Raw genomic sequence first — 8136 nt, forward strand, 5'->3', positions numbered from 1 at the left:
ATGAAACAGATATAAAGAGAATAAATCAATAGCTACAAAATCTCTACCGTGTAGAATTGTTTTTAAATGCAACATTGTTGCGGTCAATCCATTGTTCTTTTGTGGTGGTGCAAATCAAATATTTGTATATCATGTCATACTAACCCAGGCATAGGGGTCTTGGTGTTATTGTTTGGAGGGTGTGGGGTGTGGGGTGGGTGGGGTGTGAGAATAATCTGTCAAAAATTGTTGGGGTGAGGGAAAGCGAGGATAAGGGTTTGTTGAGGTGTGTTGAGGTGATGGATAGGTGGGATGTTGAGGATGAGGGGTGTGTAGAGGTGATGGATAGGTGAGATGTTGAGGATGAGGGGTGTGTAGAGGTGATGGATAGGTGAGATGTTGAGGATGAGGGGTGTGTAGAGGTGATGAATAGGTGAGATATTGAGGATAAGGGGTGTGTAGAGGTGAGGGATAGGTGAGATGTTGAGGATAAGTGGTGTGTAGAGGTGATGGATAGGTGAGAAATTGAGGATAAGGGGTGTGTAGAGGTGATGGATAGGTGAGATATTGAGGATAAGTGGTGTGTAGAGGTGATGGATAGGTGAGATGTTGAGGATAAGGGGTGTGTAGAGGTGATGGATAGGTGAGATGTTGAGGATAAGGGGTGTGTAGAGGTGATGGATAGGTGAGATGTTGAGGATAAGGGGTGTGTAGAGGTGATAGATAGGTGAGATGTTGAGGATAAGGGGTGTGTAGAGGTGATGGATAGGTGATATATTGAGGATAAGGGGTGTGTAGAGGTGATGGATAGGTGAGATGTTGAGGATAAGGGGTGTGTAGAGGTGATGGATAGATGAGATGTTGAGGATAAGGGGTGTGTAGAGGTGAGGGATAGGTGAGATGTTGAGGATAAGGGGTGTGTAGAGGTGAGGGATAGGTGAGATGTTGAGGATAAGGGGTGTGTAGAGGTGATGGATAGGTGAGATGTTGAGGATGAGGGGTGTGTGGAGGTGATGGATAGGTGAGATGTTGAGGATAAGGGGTGTGTAGAGGTGATGGATAGGTGAGATGTTGAGGATAAAGGTGTGTAGAGGTGAGGGATAGGTGAGATGTTGAAGATGAGGGGTGTGTAGAGGTGATGGATAGGTGAGATGTTGAGGATAAGGGGTGTGTAGAGGTGATGGATAGGTGAGATGTTGAGGATAAAGGTGTGTAGAGGTGATGGATAGGTGAGATGTTGAGGATAAGGGGTGTGTAGAGGTGATGGATAGGTGAGATGTTGAGGATAAGGGGTGTGTAGAGGTGATGGATAGGTGAGATGTTGAGGATAAGGGGTGTGTAGAGGTGATGGATAGATTACGGACAGAAGAGTTGATGAGGTTAATGAATCGCATGGTAGTTAAGGTTTGGAGTAATTTAATAAAGGTAAAGTAGCGTGAGGGTTATAGAGTAACAGGTAAGCTGAGTTAAGGCAAGCAAAAGATGAAAGAAAAAGACACAGGTAAATAAAAAGGTATGTTGAAGAATACATGAGGTAAGGAGATGTAGCGAAAGAGAGAGGTTATGCAAAAAATATCTGTAGGTAAGAAGTAGAGAGGAGATGATTACGGATGGAGGAGAGAGAGAGAGATATGATGCAAGAAGTAAAGAGAGACATCTTCTTTAGACTTCCATCTCTCATCTCTCCACACAAAAAATAACAGGGCCTCTGGAACATAACCTCACCCAGTACACACACGCCCAGGCCGGAATCGAATACGTGAGATCAACCTTTATCTTGTAGTATTCGGAGAACAACACTAAGCATTGATACCTTAAATAAGATATCGATTCCTTACTTGCTGTGATACCAACTCTAAAGAATATACAAGAACATGTACACCACCTAAACCACTTCTATACGGTCCAGTTTGTGGACATATTTAAAAAGTTCTCTTAGAACTATGGTGTGATCTAGATTATTTGATCGCGACTGCTGACCGTAAAATAACGTATCAATTGTACTTTCACAATTTTTGTATTTGCATATTAGCTTCATGTGTAATTCAAACTATCACCGATAAAAAATAAATGAATGGATCATAAGGAGTTTCTCGATGGATGAAAAAGTAATTATTTTTATCGGGAAGTTTGGTACAGTTGCTATGTATCATGACAAAACAAAAATTATGTCTCTTAGCCAAGATCAGATTTACCACTAATCTTAATTAAGCTGCGAGTTACGTGGGAGTCAGTAATTAATTAGCCATTAAGATCCCCTCATCGATAATGAACCCTAATGGCACCCGCAGCAAGATCCCACAGACCTGCAGGAGTCTAAGGATTACCAGGTATATCGGGATCAAATATTGACCAGCCACGGGTTGAATGTCCTCTAAAGCTTGTCCAAATACGGGGCCAGCGTTTTGATGTGCCGTTACCGTTAAAACGGTCTGTAATTAAAATGGAACCTGCAATGGTCAGACTGTCGGAAGTGTCGTGTAAATTCGCATTAATTTACCAGCTATATATGGCACTGATCAGGTCGATATATACTATCACTAAGTCATTTTTCCATTAACTAGTCCATTCTCCATATTAATCTTCAACAAAAGTGATGAAAATCTTTTTTTTTTTCATTAAATTCAAAATTTATTTTGGATAATTCTTATCAGTAAGGAAATAGAACAATGGTAAATTAATTGTTTATGAAATCCCAGCTCCCATTTTCATTAGGTTTGTTTCTCTATTACCAGATCATTTTGATAATTTTATGTTTCACTTATTATCCCAAATTTTGTCTCATTTTTCGTCGCCTCTTTTGGCCCAACTGTATCCCATTATTTGTCCCCATAAATTTTCCCCACCTTTTGTCCCACTTTTGTCTGAACCATTTCTCCCACTAATTGTCCCAGTTTTGTCCCACAATTTTTCCCACATGTGTGCCTCCTCTGTCACACTATTTATCCTCTCTTTGTCCCATCATTGTCCCACCTATTGTCCCACCTTTTATCTTACCATTGTTGAACTTTCCCCCCACTAGTGTCCCACTATTGTCCCACTATTTGTCCCTGATATTGTCCCACCTTTTATCTTACCATTGTTGAACTTTCCCCCCACTAGTGTCCCACTATTGTCCCACTATTTGTCCCTGATATTGTCCCACCTTTTATCTTACCATTGTCTGAACTTTTCCCCCACTAGTGTCCCACAATTGTCCCACTATTTGTCCCTGATATTGTCCCACCTTTTATCTTACCATTGTCTGAACTTTTCCCCCACTAGTGTCCCACTATTGTCCCACTATTTGTCCCTGATATTGTCCCATCTTTTATCTTACCATTGTCTGAACTTTTCCCCCACTAGTGTCCCACCATTGTCCCACTGTTTGTCCCTGATATTGTCCCACCTTTCTATCCCACTATTGTCCCTGATATTGTCCCACCTTTTATCTTACCATTGTCTGAACTTTTCCCCCACTAGTGTCCCACCATTGTCCCACTATTTGTCCCTGATATTGTCCGACCTTTCTATCCCACTATTGTCCCACTATTTGTCCCTGATATTGTCCGACCTTTCTATCCCACTATTGTCCCACTATTTGTCCCTAATATTGTCCCACCTTTCTATCCCACCATAGTCTGAACACTGTGTCTCTCTACTTGTCCAACATTTCTACTATATTTGTTCTAAATTCTATGTAACTTTCCCACCCTGGAACTTGCCCTTGTAAACATGAATGCCAGTATAAGCCAACACATCCCTCTAACTTCAAACGTTTACCTACATCAATGGTTCTCAAAATGGCACATTTGCTGGGTTGTATTTTAAGGAAAAAAACCCAATGCTTTTTAAAATAAAATGTTCCATATATAGTTAAATGACAGCTTTAGCTTATGTCATGTCCTAATCTTCTGTATTGTGTGCATTTGATAAAGTTAATATTTTTAGTTGGCATACTAATTTTGATTTAGAGCATAAATTCTTGTAGTAATTTAATACAAGAATGAATATATAACCTGGATGTTATTAAACTTGTACTAATATTGTATTTCAAACCATAAAAAATTATTGAATTAATTTAAAAATCTTAAAACCAAAATAAAGATACATTATATTATTTGAAAACTTAATAGTATCAAATTAATTTTTAAAAATATATAACGACAGTTAGAATTACTAATATTGAATTTCGAACTATAAAAAATATTGATTTAATTACAAAAATCTTGCACCCAAAATAAAGATACGTTATATTGTTTGAAAACGTAATAGTAGCAAATTAAATTTTTAAATATATAACGACAGTTTGAAATAACTCTAGATGCTAATCCACTGAACACCTCACACGACCATTCAAGGTAACCGACCAATCATGCATGCAAAATGTAATTAATTTGTACCCGCGATGCATGACGTCACCATTTGAAAGAGTACACTAATTGTGTACCCGCCTGAAAGCGACTGTTGGAGCCCCGCCCTGACGTCGTTATTGACAAACTTTGAACCCCCTCAGCCTGTTATTGTAACGAGCCGAGCTCAATATTGCCTCGTTCGGAGATTGATTTCATTCCGCACTTCCGGTTGTCTGAAAAGTATCAAAGACCTGTTAGAGAAATCGAAGCCCCCACTTATGAATGGGGAGTCCGCAGAAGTTCGAAGTTTCAGGGGACGCTACATTGCTCGCAAATTGACTGAAGGATTTAATGTTTTTTTTAAAGCTTTTGTCTCCCTTGAAATCTCTTAGATTTGAGTTGTTAGAATAAGATGAAAGAGAGCTACTATTAGACGGCCTTGATATATTTGGGACACATATCTATATGTACGACAAATAACAAACTAATGTGCACTAAGTTTCAGCAACAACAAGACAAATCAAGAGATATGTTTGGTACATAGAATAGCTAATTGAAACTGCAAAAGTGTTGGAATACTTCCTCATAAAGAAAAAAGTAATATTGCAAAGGTAGGTAAATCGTTGTTATTGCATGTACATCGTGCAAAGATTATAAAGATTTCCTAAATCCTGGACTGAAAAACGCAATAAAATTTTGCCACCTCAGCTTCTTTGCTTTTTACGTTAATAAAAATAACTCCGAGTTTTTGATAATACGAACGGCGTCCTTGTAAAATATGAGGATTATTTTTCATTCCTTGATTAAATATTTGGTTTTGAATTTACATTTTAAAAAAAAATTCTTTTTAATGCTAATTGTGTTTTACAATTAGGTACATTGTAATTTTTAAGTAAGTAATCTTAGTTTAACTGTATTGTAAGAATGCTACAAGATGCAGTCCTCTTCTTCCGTTATTCGTGACGCAGTACCCCTCCCCCACTTCCGCCCTCCGGTGCAGTTCCAGGTAACGCCCTGATTCTACTTCCTGTTGTAAGTCTGGAACACAGCCCTCGCCAGCTCAACGCTAAGTGGGAAATATTGTGAGTTCCAACAATCGATTGTTCGTTTTTATGCCTGTTGTCAATGGGTAATGTACGGGTCAATTTACTAGTGTACCAGGCACGATATGAACGAGGGCGGAAAACGGGACGGTGTGGGGTTAAGTATAGTTTACTGAAATGGTAGAAGGTACGTTTGGTAATACATTTATGTGAGGATATTAAAATATGAGGTGAAATTATTACTTTATATATTCAATATTCAAATGTTATAATTATTTCTTATTAAATTTAATATCTAAATTGGAGATTTAATCAGGACCACGTATTTCTGGTACAATTGTAGGAGATTATATAAAGTAGAATTATTCTAATATGGGATGTTATATTATAAAGACATTTCCAATGACAGATGTTATTTTTTAAAGACCTGTTATTCCAAGAAATGTATTTTAAGTATACAATTCTTACAAAGGAAGATACTTAAGTTCGAAACCCAAAGGCTTTTGTGTACCAAAATACAATAAGACGACGTTGGCATATTTAATAAAGTTTTTATGATTATTTAATTTTACATTGTTAATCCAAGAAAGACAACTCAAGTGTTATAGAAATGAAAATAAAAATGAGTAGTCGCCCTTCGTAATAAATTTCTGTAGTACGGATATCATATTTAAAAAAAAAAATTTCTTTTATATCTTAAAATGTAATAAATGAAGCTTATTAATGACATCACTATTAAAGCACATTTTGATAATCTATATAGGTTGTTATTCCGTCTCTTTTTTTTTCTAGAATAAGAAAGGCAATTTTCAAAAGAATAAATAAAACTACAGCTGCAGAATTTTAAAATAAAACCACAATTAAAGCAAAGAAACGTACAATTTTTCTTTTGTCTCTCCGCGGGTCAATGGCAGGGTAGTGTGTACAATCGTGAGGACCTGTGTGGGTGCTGATACAATTATGTTTAGTCAGAACATTGCTGGGGGGAGTGCTGGTACACACTTGTTTAGTGAGCACCTTGCTCTGGGGGAGTGCTGGTACAATCGTGTTTAGTGAGCACCTTGCTCTATGGTAGTGCTGGTACAGTCGTGTGTAGTGAGGACCTTGCTCTATGGTAGTGCTGGTACAATCGTGTAAAGTAAGGACCTCGCATCCAATTAAGTCAAATTTAATGTCATGTTGCATTGTATTCATGTTTCGACCGACGTGTCAACTATGAACCCTGTGTGTCAGTTAGAAGTGTCAGTAATTTCGCTCGGGCCTTTCGATCTAGACAGATAGGCTGACGACTGACGACACACAGAGGAAGCAAGTTAAATAAAAGCTTGTAAAAATAGAATTTTTCTACATCTAATATTAAATTGTCTTACCATTTAATAAATTAAAAAAATTAAGGGAAAAAACTATATAAATGTCAGCAAATTTCTTTGAAATAAAGTTAAAAAAATGATAGTAGAAAAATAAGTAGATCATTTATATCAAAAAATTTAAAATTTAAAACTTTTAAACAATACTATGTTTTTGTTTAAGTTATAAATCAGTTAAAATTTTATCTTAGACTATAACGTAAAGACAAAACCATTAGTGTTTTAGAATCAATGTTTAATATTTTCATGAATACCCTCATTAGAAATCATTGATGGCATTTTCACATTGCTGATTTTTATTTTTATTTTCAATAACGTAACTTTTCCGATTGCTAAAATTCTTTATCAATACAAGCTTTTATTTAACTCACTACCTCGTCAGTCGTCAGTCTGTCTAGATCAGGGGTCTCCAAACTACGGCCCGCGGGCCGGATGCGGCCCGCGAGGTCATTTCATCCGGCCCGCGACGATCTTTTTGTCCACTGAATAAATGTTTGTTGGAGGTGGCTGAGGAGCTTTGCCCAGAAAATTTAAAACAATTTGAAAATGTAGCTCAGTAAGATTGCTAATTTGGCGAGAAAATTCTGAGCAGATTATCTAAGAAAAGAAATAGGTGACTTCCTGAAAGTAATGTCAAGTCACAGCCATTATTGTCTGATGAAGAGTGGGTATAAAAATTTGCCTCTGCTGCAGACATAACTAATAGTTTTAATTTTCTGAACCTAAAACGGCAAGAGAGGGAAATCTAGTTTCTGAACTATACACCCACCTAAAGGCCTTTAGATACAAACTTGTCATGTTTTTGGAACAAGTACAGGCCACACTTGATGCACTTTCAGCAGTGCAAGGTCTTTACAGCTGAAGTTCCTCACGTCATTTACATACGAGATCATTAAAGACCTCCAGCTGCAGTTTCAGTAGCGGTTCTCTGACTTGGATTTAAAGGCAGAAGAAGAGAGACTGTTTTTAAAGCAAATGGGGCCAGTTGCAAAGATGAACTGCAGCTGGAGGTCATTGAATTGCAAGAAAATTACTTCCTTAGAGACACGTTCAATGAAGGGCGGATGGGTTTTCATAAGTTTTTGCACAAGGAAAACTTTCCTAATATTAACACTTTTGGATCAAAGTACCTTTCAAATTTTGGAACAAATCTGATACCCTGGATATCATTTCTTTTCTTAACGTGTGTCCGATCCATCCCCATTTACGGGCCTTAATATCATTCTCTATCGGCTGTTGCTTTAAAATTTGCCACAGGTCTTTGTTTGATATTTTGTCTGGCCATCTTATTTTAAGTATATGTCGTAAGCATTTATTTACGAACGCCTGTAGCCTATCAGTATTTGTCTTCGTAACCCTCCAAGGTTCCGAGCCATAGAGTAGTACTGCCTTAACAATTGTGTTGAAAATCCC

The sequence above is a fragment of the Physella acuta genome, unplaced genomic scaffold (assembly GCF_028476545.2).
Source record: "Physella acuta isolate Inbredline_101_S28 unplaced genomic scaffold, ASM2847654v3 ptg000629l, whole genome shotgun sequence".
NCBI lineage: Eukaryota > Metazoa > Mollusca > Gastropoda > Physidae > Physella > Physella acuta.